This window comes from Salmo salar, chromosome ssa20, assembly GCF_905237065.1.
Source record: "Salmo salar chromosome ssa20, Ssal_v3.1, whole genome shotgun sequence".
Classification (NCBI taxonomy): Eukaryota; Metazoa; Chordata; class Actinopteri; order Salmoniformes; family Salmonidae; genus Salmo; species Salmo salar.
This window is the reverse complement of record NC_059461.1, coordinates 66,202,613-66,229,026: the sequence shown is the minus strand read 5'-3', so window position 1 is coordinate 66,229,026 and position 26,414 is coordinate 66,202,613.

Here is a 26,414-nt window from a genome sequence, read left to right as displayed (position 1 = left end):
AATAATGGATGGGTCTGGATCAGATGACTGGCACTCTTCATGTGGGTCCACTGTAGTAATGACTAGCCTCAGTCTACTGTGTGTGTGTGTGTGTGTGTGTGTGTGTGTGTGTGTGTGTGTGTGTGTGTGTGTGTGTGTGTGTGTGTGTGTGTGTGTGTGTGTGTGTGTGTGTGTGTGTGTGTGTGTGTGTGTGTGTGTGTGTGTGTGTGTGTGTTAGAAGGTGACCATGGCGTCATTGGGTTCTCTGGAGAGATAAGGACCGACAATGCATACAAACAGAATTGGACATTATTGTAAATGTTTTATTTATCAGATAATCTCTATCAATATTATCTATGCAGTGCAGTAAGTGCCATGTTCATTTGGATAGGAGAAAAAATAGTTGGTTGAAAACATTCTAGTTAAAAATGTATCTGACCCACCCCTCCAATAAACATTTGATTAGAAATGCAATGCATTTTAAATTAACAATTTTTTGTTGTTTTTCTTGAAATCAATCAGTAAACATGAATTGAATTATTTGAGGTGGTAATCTTTTTAGCTAGGCAAACAGTTTCACCATGAAAACAAGTTACTTCTGTTGTGAAAGAAAAAATAATTCAATCAGACCTTTAAGAGAACACCAATGGCATGAGAGAGAACAGGGCTTATAGAAATGAAATGCACATTTTATCATGATTAAACCATGTAAGTAGGTTGGAGGTGCATATGATGAATTCAATTTGCAACGATTGATGTCACCTCTTTAGTAAGTATGTGTTACACCTGTGCTGGCTTGTCCATCTCATTAGTCAGAAGGTGTTTCACCTGTGCTAGCCCAGGTGATATTTAGTGTCTGGCCCAGTGCTTGAGAGCTTGAGAAATGTTGGGAGAGCTACACTTCACATCAGCTGAGTTGCGATTTCGAGCTCAACCTATTTGAGTTTGAAAGACGCCTGATTTTTGGTGTTTCCCTTGTTTGTTTTGCACCATATTCTGGTGTTGTGGGTTTTTCTTTTAGTTTGTCTTTTTGGAGGCAAACCAAGTGGGTATGCATGTTGGGTGTCCTTTAGAACCCCTTACTAGTGGCTTTGACAACTTTCAGTGGACACCCACATGGGTGCCTTTCAGAACCCCTTTCAAACCTCTTTGTGTTTTGTTTTGGTTGTCAAAGTGATTTTCTTTGTTAGTTCCCTTTGTTGTGAACGACATATTGAGTTTGTCTTGTGGGAACATAACAATTGCACCTGAAAAAGGATGGTGTGTGTGTGTGTGTGTGTGTGTGTGTGTGTGTGTGTGTGTGTGTGTGTGTGTGTGTGTGTGTGTGTGTGTGTGTGTGTGTGTGTGTGGAGAGAGAGAGGAAAGGGGAGGGAGAGAGAGAGTACAAGAGAGAGAGAGACATGTAGCATCCTATCTCTGACCTAATACATTCATTAAATATAATTTAATTAATAAATAATTAAATCAAGTCTAGTTGACCAACTGCTGTACGACAACATTCAGCTGGATTTAATTACCTACCTTAGGTTACCCTTCTACTTGACAGTTGTCAATTATGTTAGATTTGCTCAAAGCCTGAACAGATATAAATGATCTCCCACATTTTCCACTGCTGTTTCCCCCAAATGTAGCTGATTATTCCTGAAAACTCAGCATACATTTTTTATATAAAAGTATGATTGATAGAAAGGTCAAACAACTCCTGGGCATTTATTCATTGGTTTAATTTGCATAAGAACATTAGCTCTATGTATAATGAAGTATCATAAACTATAATTACTTCAGTGTTCTGTCATATTCACTGCCACATTTTCACATACTAATTGATTAAATCTTTCTATAAAGTTAGGATAGGAAAGGAAATCCCTTCAGACTTTCCCATATTCTGGTTTTATGACCAGTTGCAGAAACTCCGTTACAGATTTTTCAGAAATTCTTTAACGGATTGGTAATAGAATTTAGAGTTTTAATCACTCAATAATTCATAAACAAAATTGATATCAGTAAAAACACTATAACTAATTGACAGGTCTCCCTTTATTGTTACTTCTGTTTACTTTCATTATCCTCCCTCCACATGAGGGAGAGAAAATAGATTTTTGTAATGGAATTTCAAGGCACAAAGCAATGTTTCTCCTAGAGTAGATGTCTGCGCCCGCACTGAAATCCAATTAGCTTAATCTAACATCACCATCAAAATCTCTGTTTTTTATTTATCTATTTATTTATTTATTTCACCTTTACTTAACCAGGTAGGCCAGTTGACAACAAATTCTCATTTACAACTGCGACCTGGCCAAGATAAAGCAAAGCAGTGCAACAAAAACAACAACACAGAGTTACACATGGAATAAACAAAAGTGCAGTCAATAACACAATAGAAAAATCTGTATACAGTGTGTGCAAATGAAGTAAGGAGGTAAGGGAATAAATAGGCCAATAGTTGCGAAGTAATTACAATTTAGCAATTTACACTGGAGTGATATATGTGCAGATGAGGATGTGCAAGTAGAAATACTGGTGTGCAAAAGAGCAGAAAAACCAAAACAAATATGGGGATGAGGTAGGTAGTTGGTTGGATGGGCTATTTACAGATGGGCTGTGTACAACAAACATTCTTTCCCATTGACCCCCAGGGTAAAAGAGCCAACTTCGTCGTAGATTTTTTTGTTATATAGAAATAAGAAAACATGCCGAATAGCTGCTGTGTTGTTCAATGTATGTGTAACCTGGTTAAAAAATCTGACCTACAGTTCGCAATGCTCCCACGTAAGGAAATAGTGCCTGCGAGAAGAACCCTTTGGCTTCAGGCTATTCAGCTTGGGAGAGTGGGAAATGTGGGGACCAGGGGCCGGATTCACAAAACCTTCTTAAGAAGAAATTTCTTGTTTAACTGCAATTTTTCCCTTAACTATAGACTTAAGAAGAAAGTTAAGCAAAGTTGCTGTTCCTCAATAAAGTTATTGGAAATGTTCTTAAGTTTCTTCTTCTTCCTAAGAAATGTACTTAACTTTAGGACAGGTAAACCCTTGTATTGAGATGAATGGATACTTTTGTAAACATGAACGTTTTCTTGCACCACAGACACAGTTGGCTACCGGATATTTAAATACAGCAAGAAAACAAATTAAACGTGCATTATCTAGCTAGCTAGTAATTAACAATATATTACAATATTCTAGAAGTGTTAAATAGCTAGCGTTATCTCGTCAATTTGCAAAGAAGAACTTGGCTAACTTAGCTAACGTTAACATCGTTAGCTATGTTGTTGGCTACAATGTCGGGACGCGTTGGCTAGCTAAGGTAGCTAACTAACTTACCGGTTGCGCAGTCCCTCTACCATCAGCTCTATGATGGATGACACCTTCTCCTTCAGCTGGTCCACATCAATGGTCTCTCAGCTCCCTTCTTCTTAGCAGCCGAATTGATGTCGGACCACTTCTTTTTTACGGCGTCACTGTCCTTTGCCATACCCCCAACGGCAGAAACAGACTCGGCCAATCTCGCACATCTTCTCTTTTTAGTGTCTGCAGTGACCCCGCAGTTTTCAAGTCCCCAACAGCAACCTTTTCCTGGCTCTATTTCCTCCACCATCACTTCAAGCTCTTGTTTGCTGAAGGTTTTATTGCGCTTTCCTTGGTTATCCATTTTTGATGTTGATGTACAGTAGCTAACGTTAGTCTGCCTATAATGTGTGAAAAATAATGTTTTTTTTGTTTGTGTATAAAGGGTTCATGAGCCAACTAAAACATTTTTATTCTCGAGACATAAAGCAAAAAAACGAATGTAATAAAATGACAATATCAACACTTTATTATAGTGGGCCAAATCCTATCATCCCTGTCACATAGGCTTATTTATTAGTTTCAAGAACGTCACTAATGTCAATGCCACATAAGAAGATATTTACGAAGTTCTTAAGAAAGATATTTACGAAGTTCCTAAGAAAACTACGAATTCCTAAGAACATTTTGAGGAATTGCATTTACGAACTATCTTATGAACTTCTTCTTTTTTGTCTAAAACAGGTTCTTAAGTTTTTTCTTAACTTCTATGGGCTACGTGGGACGCTAGCGTCCCACCTGTGGGACACAGCCAGTGAAATATCAGGGCGGCAAATTCAAAACAACAAAATGTCATAATTCAACTTTCTCAAACATACAACTATTTTACACCATTTTAAAGATACACTTCTCCTTGATGTAACCACATTGTCCGATTTAAAAAAGGCTTTACAGCGAAAGCAAAACATTAGATTATGTTAAGAAGAGTACATAGACAAAAATAATCACACAGCCATTTTCCAAGCAAGGACGTGTCAATAAAACCCAAAACACAGCTAAATGAAGCACTAACCTTCGACGATCTTCATCAGATGACACTCCTAGGACATTATGTTACACAATACATGTATGTTTTGTTCGATAAAGTTCATATTTATATCCAAAAACAGCATTTTACATTGGCGCGTGATGTTCAGAAAATGTATTCCCACCAAAACTTCTGGTGAATGTGCACATCAATTAACAAAAATACTCATCATAAACGTTGACAAAATATATAACAATTATTTAAAGAATTATAGATAGACTACTTCTGGATGCAACCACTGTGTCAGATTTTAAAATAGCTTTACGGAGAAAGCACATTTTTCAATATTTTGAGTACATAGCTCAACCATCACAGCAAGCTATACAGACACCCGCCAAGTTCGGGGCAACCTAAACTCAGAATTAGTATTAGAAATATTGTCTTACTTTTGCTGATCTTCGTCAGAATGCACTCCCAGGACTGCTTCTTCCACAAGAAATGTTGTTTTTGTCCGAAATAATCCATATTTATGTCCAAATACCTCCGTTTTGTTCGTGCGTACAGATCACTTATCCAAAGGCATAACACGCGAGCGCGGTACCAGAGACGAAAAGTCAAAATGTTCCATTACCGTACTTAGAAGCATGTCAAACGCTGTTTAAAATCAATCTTTATGGTATTTTTAACGTAAAATTGTGATAATATTCCAACCGGACAATAGCATATCCATTCAAGAAGAAAAAGAAGGAACGGTGCGCTCGCGTGACTGCGCATATCCAATCTCTTTGTCCACAGGCAGTCCACTGATTGACTGAGCTCCTATTATCTTCCCAGTGACAGGAGAATGCTGAAAGAACTTTCTGAATGCTGTTGACAGCCAATGGAAGCCTTGGGAAGTGCAACGTGACCCCACAGAAACTGTAGTTTCGATAGAGAATCAAAAGAAGAACTAGAATTCACAGACTTTCCACTTCCTGGTTGGATTTTTCTCAGGTTTTTGCCTGCCATATGATTTCTGTTATACTCACGGACACCATTCAAACAGTTTTAGAAACTTCAGAGTGTTTTCTATCCAAATCTACTAATAATATGCATATAATAGTTTCTGGGCAAGAGTAGTAACCAGTTTAATTTGGGTACGTTTTTTTCATCCGGCCGTGAAAATACTGCCACCTACACCCCAACAGGTTAAGTAATGTTTTGTGAATCCGGCCCCAGGTAATGTGGAAAAGTAATCTTTAGACATGTACTTTTCTTAAATGTAGTTTTGGAGTTGACTAAAATAAACAGACAGCAACAAAATGGTTACGTTTTTGCTGTGAGCCAATGGGGTAACCTAGGTAACAACAGGTGGTTTTCCCCACAGGCGGGCAGGGCCTCATATTCTATCTAATACCGACTGGGACTACGAAGATAGACCGAAAATGCTTCTCCAATAGAAATTTCTGATCACACTTGTAAGCGATGTCATGTCAATGTTGGCTAGCTATGGTTATGCGCCGACTGCTCATGTGCAGGCCGTCAAATCAAAGGCACCCCTCCGATATAAAGTTGTTTTAGACAAACATGAAAACGCGTCGGTTTTTCACTTTCATGAGGTTGGAGTAATAACATGTTCAACTACTTACGACATTGGCTCGAATATAGGTTGTGCCTTTAGATATCCTGTTAGGGCTAGGGGGCAGTATTGACACGGCCGGATAAAAAACGTGCCCGATTTAATCTGGTTACTACTCCTGCCCAGAAACTAGAATATGCATATAATTATTAGCTTTGGATAGAAAACACTCCAAAGTTTCTAAAACTGTTTGAATGTTGTCTATGAGTATAACAGAACTCATTTGGCAGGCCAAAACCTGAGAAGATTCCATGCAGGAAGTGCCCTGTCTGACAATTTCTTGCCCTTCTTGATTATCTCTATCCATTACAGAGGATCTCTGCTGTTACGTGACACTTCCTACGGCTCCCATGTGCTCTCAGAAGGCGGCAAAAAGCTGAATCGTGGCTTTGCAGGCTCTGGCTGAAAAAAAGTAGCGCGTTTGGGTAGTGGCTGGTTACAGTACTGTGAGACTCAGGCGCGTGCCCGAGTCGACCTCATGCTTTGTTTTCTTTCGTCTGTTTACCTAAACGCAGATTCCCGTTCGGAATATTATCGCTTTTTTACGAGAAAAATGGCATAAAAATGGATTTTAAACAGCGGTTGACATGCTTCGAAGTACGGTAATGGAATATTTAGATTTTTTTGGTCACGAAATGCGCCATGCTCGTGACCCTTATTTACACTTCGGATAGTGTCTTGAACGCACGAACAAAACACCGCTATTTGGATATAACGATGGATTATTTTGGACCAAACCAACATTTGTTATTGAAGTAGCAGTCCTGGGAGTGCATTCTGACGAAGAACATCAAAGGTAATCAAACTTTTGTAATAGTAAATCGGAGTTTGGTCAGGGCTAAACTTGGTGGGTGTCTAAATAGCTAGCCGTGATGGCTGGGCTATGTACTCAGAATATTGCAAAATGTGCTTTCACCGAAAAGCTATTTTAAAATCGGACACCTCGATTGCACAAAGGAGTTCTGTATCTATAATTCTTAAAATAATTGTTATGTTTTTTGTTAACGTTTATTGTGAGTAATTTAGTAAATTCACCGGAGGTTTGCGGGGGGTATGCTAGTTCTGAACGTCACATGCTAATGTAAAAAGCTGGTTTTTGATATAAATATGAACTTGATTGAACAAAACATGCATGTATTGTATAAGATAATGTCCTAGGGTTGTTATCTGATGAAGATCATCAAAGGTTAGTGCTGCATTTAGCTGTCTTCTGGGTTTTTGTGACATTATATGCTAGCTTGAAAAATGGGTGTCTGATTATTTCTGGCTGGGTACTCTGCTGACATAATCTAATGTTTTGCTTTCGTTGTAAAGCCTTTTTGAAATCGGACAGTGTGGATAGATTAACGAGAGTCTTGTCTTTAAAATGGTGTAAAATAGTCATATGTTTGAGAAATTGAAGTAATAGCATTTCTAAGGTATTTGAAAATCGCGCCACGGGATTACACTGGCTGTTGCGTAGGTGGGACGATTTCGTCCCACCTAGCCCAGAGAGGATATCGAGAAAATGAACAACTAAAGAAGATTTTTTTCACTTCTCTCATTGACTTCTCAAATCCCAAACCTCGGCCTGGTCTTCTTGGTCTGTTTCACAAGTGTTCCAGGAAGTTTCGCGATGTCGCGTCTTTGAGTTTCCAAACTCTGTGCTACAGCTGTGTTTGTCAGACCAGGAGACATCCCAAAATTCTGTCTGTCAAATCTGTCTGTCAAAAAGGTCTGTCAATTCCGAATGGTTTGAGTTACAAAAGTCTCATCTGAAGTTCCTGTTACTTTTTCCTATAGCTTTCCAATATCTCTTAGATGCATTTTAGACACCTCAAGCCATACTTCCTTTTGATTTATTTTTGACCATCTGTTTTGCCATGTATGAATGTGTTATTCAATATGTTTCTATGGGCTAATAGCAGTAAGGCCAAGCAAATTCAATGTTACATCAAATAATTTCTAAATATTTTTGGGTGATACCTACAGGGGTCGTGAAATTCTAAATCAAATAGCTAAATGATCCATGCTATGACCGTCTTAAAACAGTTCCATGTTAGCTTAGTAGAGGCTTCGACTCTTAGAGTCCCTTGATTGATTATAGACCCATAAATTGAATAAATTGTTCCATTAAAATAATAACAAAGTTTATAAGCAATAGAATGGCAAAAGTCTTACCAGACTTGATACATATCAATCAAACAGGGTTTATTAAAATAGACACTTACAAACAAATACAAGAACCAGTAGTGGTGCATAGGTAAAATCGCTGGGGAAGCCAATCCTGAAAAAAAAGCCATATTACATCCTATGTGTTGTGAAAATTGCATTGTTTGCTCTATAACCTGTTAGTTCATATGTCTTGTGACTGTGATAAATAGGCCTAAGGCCAAGACAATAAGAAGAAACAGTGTCAGAATATATTCAACCACACCTTTGTTTCATCACGAAACTGGAAAGCAACCTCTGTGTCCGGTGAAGTCCACAAAGCATATTGCATTTAACAAACAGTTACATGACCTACATTTTCGTACTACTAAATAACTATTGATTACAAACAACAGATTTACCGCAAGTCGCAAAGAAAACAGGAGCTGCCTCCACTATTCCAGCACCATTTCAACTTCAACATTTCAACAACATCAAAAACCTGTGATGGAAATGTGCTTTTTGGGGGCTTTTTAACTCATTTCTGTGTTCTATTCATGTGTTGTTCTAATAACCAATTTCTGTGTTCATGCAAGTGACTGATTTAACGAATCCTCACTTATCAGTAGCAGCAATTTGGCAGTACACCCAGAACTTGTTTTGAGAACGAAAGATATCTCAGTTTCAAGGTCTCAGCTGAGAGAAAATAAGCCTAGTGAGGTATTGGTCTGTCACATGTTATGAGCCAGCATTGGTTGGTCACATGAATTAAGCAAAACGGTAATGATTAATTAATTATGCTAAATCATTCAAATTTTACTTGTCTGTGTATAGCCGTATATAAGACAACTGCTGGGACCTCCCAAGCAGAGCTCCTGATTGACATGTATACTATGGTGCATTGAGTTGGTTGGAACCTCTCCATCGCGCTGCCAATAAGCAATGATTCATATTAAGATTTACTTCAAGTGTCCCTGTGTAAGAATTTCCTCAACTAACCTATGCTTAGTCTAATACAGTGACAACTAAAAGATACCAAAAACTATTTAGTCCAATCAACGTAAGCTAAATATGATGTGGCTGTCCATGATTCTGATTTCTGTGTGTGTGTGTGTGTGTGTGTGTGTGTGTGTGTGTGTGTGTGTGTGTGTGTGTGTGTGTGTGTGTGTGTGTGTGTGTGTGTGTGTGTGTGTGTGTGTGTGTGTGTCTGTGTGTGTGTGTGTGTGAGTGTGTATGTGTGTGTGTACATACGTTCGTGCAAGTAGAAAAAACATGTTGACTCACCCTACCTATAGAGAAATGCTGATGCTATCCTCCTCTCTTTCATGTTGACAAAACGATCTATGACTCTGTCATATAGTACACACTTTTATTTTTTGTTGTCCTAGGCTACCTGGCTAAAATGCTACCCTAGAAAATGAAGGAAAGCCGCACACTCTAAGAGCTCAGATGCAAAAATGTAATCACCAACGTTTCGACAGCGAAGCTGTCTTCATCAGGGTATCATCAAACACTGCGAGATGAGTCATTTATATAGTGTCAAGAGACACACAGGTGTTTGTAATCATGGCCAAGTATGGCCTAATATCATTGGTTAACTCAAATATTTAAAAAAATGGCATACAAAGAACATACAAAAAGACAAACAAATGGATAGCATACGATCATAGCATTTGTAGTCTAAAATGTATCTAACAAACAATTACAATGGCAAAATCACAATTATCACAAGAATGGCTTCAGATCAAAGTCTATGTTGAGACCGAAGGGAGCAAGGGTCTTTAAATTAAAGATCCAGGCAGCCTCTCGTTTCAACAATAAATTATCAAGGTCACCCCTCTCCTCGGGAGGGTGACATGTTCGAACAAATTTTTGCATCTGAGCTCTTAGAGTGTGCGGCTTTCCTTCATTTTCTAGTGTTCTACTCCGCTAGCCAGCACCTCGCCTTTAAAGGTCTGCGTTTCTTTTTTCTAGATTAAAATGCTACCCTAACTTCCTTTCATGGGCAACATTAACTAGTTAACATTAATCTTCTACATCAAGCTACATATTGAACTTCCACCCTTTCAGGTCAGGGGCACAATGTATTTATGATTGGATCAGAATCGCCATTATAATCATCAGCCAGTACGGAGAATTAAGTAAAACCACAAGTCCAAATCCTTATCTCCATCCATGGCTAATTTAAGAAAGGGACAATTTTAGCTAACTAGCTACCGGAGGACAACAACACAACGAGATGCAACAATTCAAGTTGTTTCTGTCAATTACATATTGCTCTTGATGTGATGTGATTGGAGTGAAGCCAAGTCCAAACTGGCTTCCCTTGGCACTTTTCTTGTTGCGCCCAGACCACTCACAGTTGAGCTCACTCAGTTCACCTCAATTCTGATTGGCTATTATTTTATTTAAAAAATGTATCAAGGGAAGCCAAGTGCTTGCTGTGTTCCCTTGAATTCAATGCTACAGGCGGCAACAATGTCATACTCTTTTTGACCAGACAGCATTAGATAGATAGCCTACACATACAGAGACAGGGGGGAGACAGATTCTTTTTCCGGTGAGAAACATTCAGCCTCTTGCGAATTGAAACAAAATTATGAAACACAGAGACGAAAGATGCATTATTTTCTATGTGTTTTCTTTTTTTTCTTGTTAATTTCTTTGGCTTCCCTTGGCATCCATCAATACATGCCACTGATGATAAAATGTTTCAGTTTAATACAATACGCAAAAAAACAAGATATAGATTTATCAATAATGGCTGTTGATGCCGAAAAGTCTTTTGACCAACTTGAATGGCCTTTTCTATTCAAAACTTTGGAAACTTTCAACTTTACAGCTTAAATAATACATTTAATAAAAGTATTGTATAAATGTCCTGAAGCAAAAAATATACACAAATAATACATTATCTGATGTAATTGCTTTAGAAAGGGGCACAAGACAGGGATGTTCCCTCTCTCCTCTCCTGTTTTCACTGGCAATTGAACCGCTTGCAGAAATAATTAGACAGGACCCAATAATGTGTAACAGGTATCAGTATGAGTAAATATGAATATAAACTAAACTTATTTGCAGATGATCTCCTGATATATTGAAAACTCAATTACCCCTTCGCTAAAAAACCATTTCAAAATACAGGATATAAAATGAACATGAAATAAATAATGGCTATAGGAATAAAAACAAATTACTCACAGCTATCCTTTAAGTGGACAACGATTTTATTTTTTAAATATTTAGGATACTTAATAAGTGACGAAAAAAACAAATATATAAAGATAACTTTATTCCATTACTCAACAAAATGTTAGCAGATCTAATTAAATGGAATAATTTTCCCATAAATCTTAAAGGTAGAATATAATGATTTTTTTTAGGGCTAGATCAGCTTTAATATTGCAGATAGATTATAGCTTCCATCAATGTAATTGTCTGCATAATTTCTAATCCCCCATATATTTTTGTAAATGTATATACTGTATGTAAAATATTTTTAAAATATATTTTCCTTTATTATTTTCCCCTAACTCTACCACCCCTCCCCTAATTGGTGTAAACTAAAGGACAACAACACTTAGGCTTCCGCTTCCAGCTTATAGATACTACATACATTTTACCAACACAATGTATTCTCTGAAGACTATGGAGTTTGATTTCTATTTGCCATATATTTGTATCTGTTCTGTTTCACAAAAGTTCTGAACTTATATACATTTTACAGACATAGTATATTTTACATGAGTTATCTTGTTTTTTTGTCCCACGCTTTAGCTCCACTCAACCACTCCCATCTATCGCTTAACACCATTCATTTTTTATTTCTATTTGCCATATATTTTTAAACTGTGCTGTGACGTTTCACAAAAGTTCTGAACCTTTCTATTCTCATAGTTTCTACAGATTGGAAATTAAAAATAAACATTTTTGCTTAAAGCGTTATTATATTATTGATAAATTGACTATGACTTCTCAAACCACTCAGCAGTGCTATTTGTACAGTTAGCTCCAGGTAAATGTTACAATTCTTCAGCCATTCCTGGACCTGTGATCAAAAACAAGCTACAATATGGATAGTACCAAAACAATCTAATGATTCTGTCTCTTCGCAGCAAACTCTGCAGAGCTGGGATGGTTGTACCCCAAAAATATATAACATTCTATTGGTTGCAAGAATTTTGAATGATCATTTAAAATGAAAAATGATATGTTTTCAATTAAATCAAATCAAATTTTATTGGTCACATACAAATGGTTAGCAGATGTTATTGCGAGTGTAGCGAAATGCTTGTGCTTCTAGTTCCGGCATTGTTTTGCGTATCAGTTCGTAAACCATGTGCCATGGAATTGGTACATCAAAAATCTCCTCCCAACTATTTTGCAATCTATATGGCACAGCTGTACATTTTTCGGTCCTTAAATGAAACTGGTATACAATTATCTTTAACCAATTTTGATCTTTAATGCAGGGCCGACACACAAGTTTCTTACTTTTTCCCGCTTCCACTTGCCTCTTCCATTTTTGTGGTAATGTTGTAATTAGTTGGTTGTAATTTTGGGTAGAGATAACATAACTGACTTAACTCCACCAGTCCTATTTAGGATATACAGTGCCTTCGGAAAGTATTCAGACCCCTTGACTTCTTCCACATTTTGTTAGGCTACAGGCTTATTCTAAAATTGATTAAATTGGTTTAATTTCCTCATTAATCTACACACAATACCCCATAAAGACAAAGTAAAAACAGAATTTTAGCCATTTTTGAAAATGTATAAAAATATCGAAAACTGTAATATCACATTTACATAAGTATTCAGACCCATTACTGGGTACTTTGTTGAAGCTTACAGCCTCAAGTCTTCTTGGGTATGACGCTACAAGCTTGGCACACCTGTATTTGGGGAGTTTCTCCCATTCTTTTCTGCAGATCCTCTCAAGCTCTGTCAGGTTGGATGGGGAGCATTGCTGTACAGCTATTTTCAGGTCTCACCAGAGATGTTTAATCGGGTTCAAGTCCAGGCTCTGGCTGGGCCACTCAAGGACATTCAAACACTTATCCCAAAGCCACTCCTGTGTTGTCTTGGCTGTGTGCTTCAAATCAAATCAAACTTTATTTGCCACATTTAAAAACAAAAATATATATGTTTTTATTTCACCTTTATTTAACCAGGTAGGCTAGTTGAGAATAAGTTCTCATTTACAACTGCGACCTGGCCAAGATAAAGCAAAGCAGTGCAACACAAACAACAACACAGAGTTACACATGGAATAAACAAGCGTACAGTCAATAATACAATAGAGAAAGTCTATATACAGTGTGTGCAAATGATGTAGAATAAGCCATGGTGGAGAAATTATTACAGTATGGCAAATTAAACACTGGGGTGATAGATGTGCAGAAGGTGAGTGTGCAAGTAACGGTACTGGGGTGCAAAGGAGCAAAATGAATAAAAGAAATAACAATATGGTGATGAGGTAGTTGGATGGGCTATTTACAGATTGGCTGTGTACAGGTGCAGTGATCTGTGAGCTGCTCTGACAGCTGGTGCTTAAAGCTAGTGAGGGAGATATGAGTCTCCAGCTTCAGTGATTTTTGCAGTTTTTTCCAGTCATTGGCAGCAGAGAACTGGATGGAATGGCGGCCGAATAGGAATTGTCTTTGGGGATGACCAGTGAAATATACCTGCTGGAGCGCGTGCTGCGGGTGGGTGCTGCTATGATGACCAGTGAGCTGAGATAAGGCGGGGCTTTACCTAGCAATGACTTGTAGATGACCTGGAGCCAGAGGGTCTGGCGACGAATATGAAGCGAGGGCCAGCCAACGAGAGCATACAGGTCGCAGTGGTGGGTAGTATATGGGTCTTTGGTGACAAAACGGATGGCACTGTGATAGACTGCATCCAATTTGTTGAGTAGAGTGTTGGAGGCTATTTTGTAAATGACATCACCGAAGTCGAGGATCGGTAGGATAGTCAGTTTTACTAGGGTATGTTTGGTAGCATGACTGAAGGATGCTTTGTTGCGAAATAGGAAGCCGATTCTAGATTTAATTTTGGATTGGAGATGCTTAATGTGAGTCTGGAAGGAGAGTGTACAGTCTAACCAGACACCTCGGTATTTGTAGTTGTCCACATATTCTAAGTCAGAACCGTCCAGAGTAGTGATGCTGGACGGGTGGGTGGGTGCGGGCAGCGATCGGTTGAAGAGCATGCATTTAGTTTTGCTTGCATTTAAGAACAGTTGGAGGCCACGAAAGGAGAGTTGTATGGCATTGAAGCTCGTCTGGAGGTTAGTTAACACAGTGTCCAAAGAGGGGCAGAAGTATACAAAATGGTGTCGTCTGCGTAGAGGTGGAGAAGATTCCGAGAATCACCAGCAGCAAATGTGACATCATTGATGTATACAGAGAAAAGAGTCGGCCCGAGGATTGAACCCTGTGGAACCCCCATAGAGATTGCCAGAGGTCCAGACAACAGGCCCTCCGATTTGACACACTGAACTCTGCCAGAGAAGTAGTTTGGTGAACCAGGCGAGGCAGTCATTTGAGAAACCAAGGCTGTTGAGGCTGCCGATAAGAATATGGTAATTGACAGAGTTGAAAGCCTTGGCCAGGTCGATGAATACAGCTGCACAGTATTATCTCTTATCGATGGCGGTTATGATATCGTTTAGGACCTTGAGCTTGGCTGAAGTGCACCCGTGACCAGCTCGGAAACCAGATTGCATAGCGGAGAAGATACGGTGGGTTTCGAAATGGTCGGTGATCTGTTTGTTAACTTGGCTTTCGAAGACCTTAGAAAGGCAGGGTAGGATAGATATTCTCTTCTCATCATTCATCTTGAAAAAATGTATACTAAAAATGTAGAAATCAATCATTCCGCCATCATTAAGACAATGGAAAAATCGAATTATTTATTATTCAAATATTTAAAGTGTGTGGGCTACGAGAGAAACAAAATGGTGCAGTTTCAGGCCATGTGGAGGAAAGTGATGCAGGCCTAGAGATGGGTGTGCTAGTGGGTCTGGGTAGGTGTGATGTAGTTGATGTTTGTATGATGTTGCCGTTTGTATGTTTATGTTTTGTATTATTTATAAAATATAAAAGAAAATCTTACAAGAAAATTGTTGGCAGGGCTCTTTACTTCAACAATATTGTTTTTTGATGTATTTCTAATACCTTCTAACACTTTTTCTGTTAGATGTTTTCTAAGACCCCTTTTCCAGGCCTTCATTTAAAAAAAAGATAGACTTAATGTCACGGTCGTCGTAGTGAATGGACCAAGGCGCAGCGGGTCGAGTGATCATCTTAACTTTATCAGTGAACACTTAAATAAACAAAACAAGAAACTAACAAACTAACAGCCTTGCAGGCTAAATACAGCAGTGCTAAGAACAACCTCACCCAATACCCAAAACAAACATATTCCTAATTATAGGGCCTTCAATCAGAGGCAACATTAAACAGCTGCCTCCAATTGAAGGCCCCAATCCCAATTACTTAAACAAAGATCTAAACACCCTAGAACAGACATAGAAAGATACAATATAGAACACTGACCAAAACCCCGGAATACATAAATCAAACACCCCTCTACATAAACACATACTCAAAACCATATAAAACAAATACCCCCTGCCACGTCCTGACCAAACTATAATAACAAATAACCCCTTTACTGGTCAGGACGTGACAGTAACCTCCCCAAAGGTGCAGACTCCGGATGCACCTAACAACAAAAAATATCTACAAAAATAACCCCTTAAATTAAAGGGAGGGAAGGGAGGGTGGCTGCCGTCACCAACGGCTCCCGTGCTACACCCCCCCTCCCCAAACCTCCTACAGTGGAGGTGGCTCAGGCTCTGGCCTTAGTCCCCCACCTGACCAGTCCACCCCTACTGAATACCTCAGCCTGAAGCGTGTCACTGTAGACCCTGGACTGTACTCTGGGAGCTCCGGACTGTAGGGCGATTCTGGGAGCTCCGGACCGTAGGGCGACTCTGGGAGCTCTGGACTCTAGGACGACTCTGGGACCTCCGGACTGTAGGACGACTCTGGGAGCTCCGGACTGTAGGACGTCTCACTCGGTTCCGGACTGTTGGCCTTCTCACTCGGTTCCGGACTGTAGGCTGTCTCACTCGGTTCCGGACAGTGGGCCGTCTCTCTGGGTTCCGGACAGTGGGCCGTCTCACTCGGTTCCGGACTGTAGGCCGTCTCACTCGGTTCCGGACTGTAGGCCGTCTCACTCGGTTCCGGACTGTGGGCCGTCTCACTCGGTTCCGGACAGTGGGCCGTCTCTCTGGGTTCCGGACAGTGGGCCGGTTCTCTGGGTTCCGGACAGTGGGCCGTCTCTCTTGGTTCCGGACAGTGGGCCGTCTCTCTTGGTTCCGGACAGTGGGCCGTCTCTCTACGGGGCACTGTCACCGGAAGCTCTGGACGAGGCACTGTTGCCGGACACTCTGGACGAGGCACTGTTGCCGGAAGTTCTGGACGAGGCACTGTTGCCGGACACTCTGGACGAGGCACTGTTGCCGGAAGTTCTGGATGAGGCACTATTGCCGGACACTCTGGACGAGGTACTGTAGTCGGAAGATCGGGTCTGGGCTAACGCACTGGAAGCCTGATGCGTGGGGCTGGTAGTGGAGGTATCAGATTGGAGACACGCACCTCTGGGCTAGTGTGAGGAGCGGGAACAGGATACACTGGGCCGTGAAGCATTACTGGCGGTATGGAGCATACAACCCCTACGGCCTGAGTGCTCACTTGAGCATGGCACTTGCGAGGGGCTGGAATAATGTTCACCGGACTGTTCGTGCGCATAGGCGAGATCGGGCGCACTTCCGCATAGTACGGTGCTCCTCTGATCCTCTGTTCCCCATAATAATCACGGATAGTTGGCTCAGGTCTACTGCCTGCCCTTGCCAAACTACCCGTGTGCCCCCCAAACATTTTTTTGGGGGGCTGCCTCTCCGGCTTCCTTGCCAGCCGTGTTCCCCTGTAGCGTTCCCGGTCCTCTTCAGCCTTTTTCCATGGTCCCACTCCTGCTAATATCTCCTCCCAAGTCCAAAACTCCCGATAGTCCACCTGCTGCTCCTTTCTCTGCTGCTTGGTCCATTGGAGGTGGGAGGTTCTGTCACGGTCGTCGTAGTGAATGGACCAAGGCGCAGCGGGTTGAGTGCTCATCTGAACTTTATCAGTGAACACTTAAATAAACAAAACAAGAAACGAACAAACTAACAGTCTTGCAGGCTAAATACAGCAGTGCTAAGAACAACCTCCCCCAATACCCAAAACAAACATACTCCTAATTATAGGACCTTCAATCAGAGGCAACAATAAACAGCTGCCTCCAATTGAAGGCCCCAATCCCAATTACTTAAACAAAGATCTAAACACCCTAGAACAGACATAGAAAGATACAATATAGAACACTGACCAAAACCCCGGAATACATAAATCAAACACCCCTCTACATAAACACATACTCAAAACCATATAAAACAAATACCCCCTGCCACGTCCTGACTAAACTATAATAACAAATAACCCCTTTACTGGTCAGGACGTAACACTTAACTTTCATTTGAGACCCAATTTGACATTCTCTTATTAACTTCAAATTGCTGCTCATGGGTCCTTTTACATGGAAATGACCTATAGCAAATTAGTCATGGTGCAATGAGATGGGCTTTGAAATCAAAGAGAATGCACATCATTCACTGAGTCAGGGCCGTTCATATTCAACCCATACGTGTTTTGGTCATCCACGGGTATATACTGCATGCCATGAATGGCATCCACAGATGAGTGGATGGAGAGGTAAATAAAGGATGCTACAGTGTATAACTAGACTACTACAGCGTTAACAAGACCACCATGATGATGATTAATTTCAAACCAGCCAGTTAACGATAGATAAGAAGCTTGTAATAATTTCACTAATTTGTTCTCATACAACGCCAAGACAGCATCGCCCCTTATAATCCCAAAAGACACACTTCCTGTCTGCCTGCCCAGCCAATCAACACCTGCTCTAGCATTCACAGTCTGACCGTGTCTGGCCTATGCAGCCCACAATCAATAAGGCCAACAGAAAACGTACAGTGGCATTTCCTCATCATCACTCGAGAGAGCAATGAACCGGACAGCAAATCAATGCAAATGAAGGAGGCCACAGCACATCCAATGAGAGATATGACAACTAGGCATCACACAATCACTAGGTCTCATTACAATAACTTATCTGCCCATTGAATTATTCAGCTCGCTGGGACCAGATAGTAGACTTGTGTTTGCAAAGTTTCCATAATTATCCCAATCTTTTATTAGCAATTTTAAACTCCTCTGTAATTGTTAAAATGGCACCGGAGAGGAAGGCAGATGTTTTACGTGTCCCCAACCGATTGTGTTTTTTGTTAGTTTATTTGCGTTGTTTGTAACTTTTTTTTTTTAACTTATTTTGTACATAATGTTGCTGCTACCTTCTCTTATAACCTGAAAATAACTTCTAGACATCAGGACTGCGATTAATCACCACGGACTAGCAGAAAATATTAAAAACTGTAATATCTTATGCTTCACGGAGTCGTGGCTGGTTATTCGCTGTTCCAGCAGGATACAACAGCGTTGTCTGGTAAGACAAGGAGCGACGGACTATGTATTTTTGTAAATAACAGCTGGTGCACAATATCGAAGGAAGTCTCGTGCTATTGCTCGCCTGAGGTAAAGTATCTCATGATAAGCTTTAGACCACACTATCTACCTAGAGAGTTTCCATCTGTGTTTTTCGTAGCTGTTTACATACCACCACAGTCAGAGGCTGGCACTAAGGCAGCATTGAATGAGCTGTATTCCTTCATAAGCAAACAAGAAAACGCTCACCCAGAGGCGGCACTCCTAGTAGCCGGGGTCTTCAATGCAGGGAAACTTAAATCTGTTTTACCAAATTTATATTAGCATGTTAAATGTGCAACCAGAGAAAAAATTATTCTGGACCACCTCCACTCCACCAAGAGACGCATGCAAAGCTCTCCCTCGCCCTCCATTTGGTAAATCTGTCCATAATTCTATCCTCCTGATTCCTGCTTACAAGCTAAAATTAAAGCAGGAAGCACCAGTGACTAGATCAATAAAAAAGTGGTCAGATGAAGCAGATGCTAAACTACAGGACTGTTTGCTAGCACAGATTGAAGTATATTCCGGGATTCCTCCGATGGCATTGAGGAGTACACCACATCAGTCGTTGGCTTCATCAATAAGTCCATCAATGAAGTCATCCCCATGGTGACCATACATACTGTGGCATACAGCAGGTCAGCCACCATGGGGGGACTCATTGAGGCCTGGTGACAGACGGAGTATACATCATGGGGCGATGGCTCCATCTGCTGGACGTGTCACGTCTCAACGGGATCTCCGGCCAGGACTAATTGGTGCTGATTGGGGATTGGTGAGTAATCAAGGGCTGATTGCTCACCAGCTGTACAAGTCCCATAAAGCTGCCTGAAGGGCAGCACACAGCGGAGAGCCTGGGGGACAAAAGGACTCCCGTATAGTTGGGGACGGTACCAGAGGTAAGAGGAGGGAGTTCAGTTTTGATCCCCACAGGATACAGCAAAACCCGGAGCCCAGAAGACGGTATCCCGGAGAGGGTCTCTTGGGGGAGACCTATTCTTTTCTTTTGGACTATTATTTTAATAAACACCTTTGAAACTGAGCTAATCCTATTCTGTCCGTGTCTGATCTGTGTAAATATTTTGACCCAACCCCCTGGTCTGCCACAAGTGGTGGAGAATGCGGGCACTCTGACAACATGGTCAGATCAGGGTTGACGTTTACGCAGCATCAGCATGGACGAGTTTATAGCTCAATTCATCCAGGCCCAACAAACCCAACGGGCGGTGCAGGAACAAACGCTGGAGGAACAGCGGCTACAAAACGTCTGCCTCATTGAGGAAATCAGGAAGCTACAAGGAGAAGCATCTACTGAATCACATCCAAACCAGTTTTTAGTCAAGCTAACAGAAGATGATGACATCGAAACCTACCTCTGTACGTTTGAATGGACAGCACTATGGGAAGGATGGCCAAAGCAGAAGTGGGCCAGTCTGCTGGCCCCATTCCTCTCTGGGAATGCCCAAAAGGCGATGAACAGGCGGCTAACTACGACGGACTCAAATGGGAGATACTCAGCCGCTGCGGGTACAGCCTGGCCCATCGGGCTCAACTATTCCACAACTGGAGGTTCTTAGCCGACGCATCCCCCCGAGCCCAGATGAGCGACCTACTATGCGTCACCAGGGGATGGCTCCTAACTGACTTACCCACCCTCTCCATCCTACACAAAGTGGTCCTGGATCGCTTCCTACGGGCACTACCCCACGACATGAAGAGTGCAGCAAGTCTATGCGCGCCCCAGACCTTGGAGGGCCTCCTGGAACAGTGGAGACGCATCAGAACACTCAGGCCCTGCTGAGTGGGAGCCGGGCCGAGTCAACGACCCATTTGAGGAGTCGGAAGGAAAGCCCCACTGCTGGGTACCCCAGAACTGACAGTCGGCAGGGCCAAAGAAATGCAAACCCATGGAGAGACGGCTGGGGTAGGTCCGACCCACCACCGTCGACTCCAGGTAGATGGAGACCAAAGGAGGTGTTTTGAGTGTGGCACCCGGGGGCACATGGCCTGGAATTGCCCGGCTCGAGAGGAGTCAATGCTATCAGCAAGCCCTGGAAGCAAGGTGGGTCACGCAGTGAACTACGTCACCTCCTGTTGGGCACACCACGAATCAACTGTACTTATGGTCCCGGTGAAGGTTGACGGACACAACACGGAAGCTCAATTAGACTCCGGAAGTATGGTTACTCTCATAACCACGAGCCTCCTGAACCAGGAGACCAAACGGGGTAGGGAGATGTCCATTTCCTGTGTTCACAGGGACACAAAGCGGTATCCAACCGTATGGGCCAACATGGTGACGCCACAAGGGAACTGCCAGATGATGGTGGGTGCAGTACCAGAGTTGCTGGTACCTCTCCTACTGGGACTAGATTGTCCACTGATCGCGGCCCTGTGGGGCACGAGCTGAGGAAGAAGGTACGAGCCGTCCGAAGACGAGAGCGAGGACGACCCATTGCCTGTGCATCCCAGAAGCAAACGGTTGACCAACCTGTATCTACGGGTCCGGAGTCGGAGTCGGAGGGGGTGCCGGAACCCGACCCCCCTGGGGAACCACGGGAGGAAGAGCCCAGCCTCCCCCTCCTTGATTTTGAAGGGCCAGTCGAGACACCCCCTGGGGGCCAACTGAGGGGACAATTCGGGACAGCCCAGTGGGAGGACCCTAACTTGAAAGCTGCCGCAGCCCAAGTGATAGCGGTGGATGGACAGCTATTTCCGAGGGTGAGTGACTGGCGATACCCCCATTTCCAAATCAAGAATAACCTTTTGTATCAGGTGTCGCGCCAACAGGGGGAACTTCTAGAGGTATTGTTGCTGCCCAGACGGTACGTGGGAACTGTTCTTCAGCTGGCCCACACCCACCTGTTGGGGGCGCATCTGGGAAGGGAGAAGACCCGGGAACAGATCGCCGCCCGGTTCCACTGGCCCGGGATGAGGAGGGCTGTGGAAGACTACTGTCGCAGCTGCCCGGAGGGTCAAATAACTGACCCAAAGGCACACTTCCAAAACCCACTGGTCATCCTACCAATCATCGGGGTGCCCTTTGAACACATCGCCATGGACATAGTGGGACCCCTGGTAAAAACAGCACGAGGACACCGTTACATCCTGGTAATCGTAGACTATGCCACCCGGTATCCCGAGGCCATTCCCCTACGGGTGTCCAAGGGAATCGCCCGGGAGCTGTTCCACCTCTTTAGCCGGGTAGGCATCCCGAACAAGATCCTGACAGACCAAGGTACTGAGTTTATGTCCCACCTAATGAAAGATTTGTGTGCTCTCCTGCAGATCAAGCAGATCCGGACCTTAGTCTTTCACCCGCAGACGGATGGGCTCGTCGAGCGGTTCAATAAAACGCTAAACCAAATGCTGCGGAAGGTCATTGAGCAGGACAGGAAGAACTGGGACCAGCTACTACCCCACCTAATGTTCTCAATCCGAGAAGTACCCCAGTCCTCCACAGGATTTTCCCCTTTCGAACTACTCTACGGAAGGAGGCCACGCGGCCTAATGACCTCACCAAGGAGGTGTGGGAAGCCCAACCGACCCCCTTACGCAGCGTGGTAGAGCACGTGGAGACGATGAGGGAGCGGATGACAGCCATATGGCCAGTCGTGAGGGAACATATGGAGAAGGCCCAACGAGCCCAAGCCCAGGTCTACAATCGGGCAATACCATACCGTTGTCTGTACATTATGCCTTGAATCTATTCTACCATGCCCAGAAATCTGTTCCTTTTACTCTCTGTTCTGAACGTAATAGGCGACCAGTTCTTTTAGCCTTTAGCCGTACCCTTATCCTACTCCTCCTCTGTTCCTCTAGTGATGTGGAGGTTAACCCAGGCCCTGCAGTGCCTAGCTCCACTCCTATTACCCAGGTGCTCTCATTTGTTGCCTTCTGTAACCGTAAAAGCCTTGGTTTCATGCATGTTAACATTAGAAGCCTCCTCCCTAAGTTTGTTTTATTCACTGCCCTAGCACACTCTGCCAACCCGGATGTCCTAGCCATGTCTGAATCCTGGCTCAGGAAGACTACCAAAAACCCAGAAATTTCCATCCCTAACTATAACATTGTCGTGTCTTTGGCTATGCCGGATTAAGTGATATGACATGTTAACTTATAAAATGATTTCTCTGTAATTAATATTACCTGATTAAGCTAATCATGTAAATGTAATTAACTAGAAAGTCGGGGCACCACGGAAGAACGTTTCTAGAGCTGTTATCTTCCGAATAAACTCTTAAAATACTTAGTAATATTTTACCTCGATAGCAGTCAATATTAATCCTTGTCTTATTTTCAGTCTCATAATGAAAGTTGTAAATTCTTGGCTATCTTCACGAACCCTGGCTAACAAGTTGAATCAGCAATACAAAATTGGGTTTAATTATTTATTTACTAAATACCTAACGAATCACACAGAATTACAAATACACAGAATACAATGATGTCATACAGAAAACGTCCTGGTGGACGGAACCTGTATGAAAGCTAGTTACACAAAGGAAAGGGGGTTGGGCTTGAATGAAAGAGCGGGAAGATTTAGGAACACAGAAACAGCAGCTATGCTATCGTAAATACATTATCTTATGCATTCTAAATTACCGCCCATTTGGAAAAGGAAAATGCAATAAATATTTACTCTGAGCTGCCCTTCGGTAGATTGGTCGTAGATGCTGGCCGGGTTGGCCAACAGATCTTCCTGTACTCGGAACAATGTCTCTGGTGGTAAATTGGATACGTGGTGGTATCTTCGTCCGTCTGTTAGACTGGATCCGTCGTCCGTCCTTTCCTAGCCCACGTCGACAGCGGCAGCTGCTAACTCAACGGCTAGGAAGTATCACTTCTGTAGTGAATAAGCTCAAAGTTCATACCATTCGCCATCAAAGCTCACGCCGAGGTTGGCATAGTTCTGTCCTTGATATGTGTGTCTCCTTCTAACGTGGAGGCTGCAGCCCTCCCGTACTGGAACTACCTGGTTATCTTTTCGTCAAAGGATTATATAGTGGGGAGGGGGAGGGAGGTGTTTCATCGTTTATAACCCCTGTCTCTTCACAGGGTTGGGTTACTGATCAAGCAGGGCACTTTCCTTATGAAAACCCAAATCTCTCATTCGGAAGCTAAAATTACATTTCATCTCCTAACAAACATTTTCAATATCAAACATTTCAATTGCATAACAATTCCATGTGACTCTGATAACTAGAGGGTGTATACTTTTCTCAGATACAGTTTATGTCGTCCTGTCATCAGTCATAATGTCTCAGATGACAACCGAACTGACATACATACTCATTACGTTCCCAAGCATATTTCCAACTGGTTTTATTAACAAAATATGTGGTACCTTTCCACATTTGTTTGATGTTCCCAGACTCTCTATATTTAACAGGACAGCAGTCCTTCAGTAGGGTCAGTAAGAGAGGGGAAGGGGGAAAGGTATTTATGGGGGGGTCATAAACCTTACCCACAGGCCAATGTCATGACAACATTTTCCGACAAGATAGAACTGCCAAATCTACGGCAGAGATAGCCTGCAGAGTTCTGTCTTACTATCTAGGTCTGTTCCCAAACAATTCGAGCTTCTACTTTTAAAAATCCACCTTTCCAGAAACAAGTATCTCACCGTTGCCGCTTGCTATAGGCCACCCTCTGCCCCCAGCTGTGCTCTGGACACCATATATGAACTGATTGCCCCCCATCTATCTTCAGAGCTCGTGCTGCTAGGTGACCTAAACTGGGACATGCTTAACTTGTTAGGGCTAGGGGGCAGTATTTACACGGCCGGATAAAAAACGTACCCGATTTAATCTGGTTATTACTACTGCCCAGAAACTAGAATATGCATATAATTATTGGCTTTGGATAGAAAACACCCTAAAGTTTCTAAAACTGTTTGAATGGTGTCTGTGACTATAACAGAACTTATATGGCAGGCAAAAACCTGAGAAGATTCCTTACAGGAAGTGGCCTGTCTGACAAGTTCTTGTTCTTCTTGACTCTCTTTATTGAAAACTGAGGATCTTTGCTGTAACGTGACACTTCCTACGGCTCCCATAGGCTCTCAGAACCCGGGAAAAAGCTGAATGATGTAATTCCAGCCCCTGGCTGAAAAACATTAGCGCCTTTGGTAAAGTGGTTTATCAGAGGACAATGAGACTGAGGCGCATGCACGAGGCGACCCCATGTTTTTATTTTCTCTCTCTTTGAACGTAAACACGCTTTCCCGGTCGGAATATTATCGCTTTTTTACGAGAAAAATGGCATAAAAATTGATTTTAAACAGTGGTTGACATGCTTCGAAGTACGGTAATGGAATATTTAGAATTTTTTATCACGAAACGCGTCGTGCGCGTCACCCTTCTTTACACTTCGGATAGTGTCTTGAACGCACGAACAAAACAGAGGATATTTGAACATAACTATGGATTATTTTGAACCAAACCAACATTTGTTATTGAAGTAGAAGTCCTGGGAGTGCATTCTGACGAAGAGCAGCAAAGGTAATAACATTTTTCTTATAGTAAATCTGACTTTGGTGAGGGCTAAACTTGGTGGGTGTCTAAATAGCTAGCCCTGTGATGCCGGGCTATCTACTTAGAATATTGCAAAATGTGCTTTCACCGAAAAGCTATTTTAAAATCGGACATAGCGAGTGCATAGAGGAGTTCTGTATCTATAATTCTTAAAATAATTGTTGTGTTTTTTGTGAACGTTTATCGTGAGTAATTTAGTAAATTCACCGGCAGTGTTCGGTGGGAATGCTAGTCACATGCTAGTCACATGCTAATGTAAAAAGCTGGTTTTTGATATAAATATGAACTTGATTGAACAAGATTTGAAATCGGACAGTGTGGTTAGATTAACGAGAGTCTTGTCTTTAAAATGGTGTAAAATAGTCACATGTTTGAGAAATTGAAGTAATAGCATTTCTAAGGTATTTGAATAACGCGCCACAGGATTCCACTGGCTGTTATGTAGGTGGGACGATTTCGTCCCACCGACCCTAGAAAGGTTAACACCCCGGCCATCTAACAATCTAAGATTGATGCCCTCAATCTCACACAAATTATCAATGAACCCACCAGGTACAACCCCAAATCTGTAAACACAGGCACCCTCATAGATATCATCCTAACCAACTTGCCCTCCAAATATACCACTGCTTTCAACCAAGACCTCAGCAATCACTGCCTCATTGTCTGCATCCATAATGGGTCCGTGGTCAAACGACCACCCCTCATCACTGTCAAACGCTCCCTAAAACACTTCAGCGAGCAGGCCCTTCTAATTGACCTGGCCCGGGTATCCTGGAAGGATATTGACCTCATCCCATCAGTAGAGGATGCCTGGTCATTCTTTAAAAGTGCCTTCCTCACCATCTTAAATAAGCGTGCCCCTTTGAAAACATTTAGAACCAGGAACAGATATAGCCCTTGGTTCTCTGCAGACCTGACTGCCCTTGACCAGCACAAAAACATCCTGTGGCGTTCTGCATTCGCATCTAATAGCCCCCGTGATATGCAACTTTTAAGGGAAGTTAGGAACCAATATACACAGGCAGTTAGGAAAGCTAAGGCTAGCTTTTTCAAGCAGTTCTGGGACACTGTAAAGTCCACGGAGAATAAGAGCACCTCCTCCCAGCTAACCACTGCACTGAGGCTAGGAAACACTGTGACCACCGATAAATCCACTATAAT